The sequence below is a fragment of the Petaurus breviceps genome, unplaced genomic scaffold, assembly GCF_028583685.1.
Source record: "Petaurus breviceps papuanus isolate PSGF00001 unplaced genomic scaffold, PetGlider_PUasm1.0 90762, whole genome shotgun sequence".
Lineage (NCBI taxonomy): Eukaryota > Metazoa > Chordata > Mammalia > Diprotodontia > Petauridae > Petaurus > Petaurus breviceps.
This window is the reverse complement of record NW_027187339.1, coordinates 9,783,191-9,783,728: the sequence shown is the minus strand read 5'-3', so window position 1 is coordinate 9,783,728 and position 538 is coordinate 9,783,191.

Below are 538 nucleotides of genomic sequence, written 5' to 3'. Positions count from 1 at the left end.
GGTAAAGAAAGGAAAAGAAATCTTCCTGTAATAGGTGCGATTTTAGCTGGGACTTGAAGGAAACCAGAAGGCAGAGATGAGGAGGGAGAGCATTTGAAGGATGGGAGACAGCCAGAGAAATTTCTCAGACCTGGGAAATGAAGTGTCCTGTTCATGTCACTGCAAGGGAGCCAATGTTACTCGATCAAAGAGTACATGACAGGGAGGAAGGTGTGAAAGGATGGAAAATAGGAGGAGGCTAGGTTATGAAGGGTTTTGAATACCAATCAAAGGATTTTGTGTTTGATCCTAAAGGCAATAGGGAGTCACAGAAGTTTATGGAGTAAGCACATGACATGATAGTCCTCGGTTTCCCACTTTACCAAATAAGTAATTTGAATGAGATGAGATCTAAGATTCCTCAGAGTACTCTATCATTCTGAGATTATATTCTATGGTCTTACATAAGATCAAGCTTGAGATTAGCCTTTGGGAATGATGGTAAGACTCAAGGCAACTCTTGTTGAAATATACCATGAACATATATTGCCCACAAATT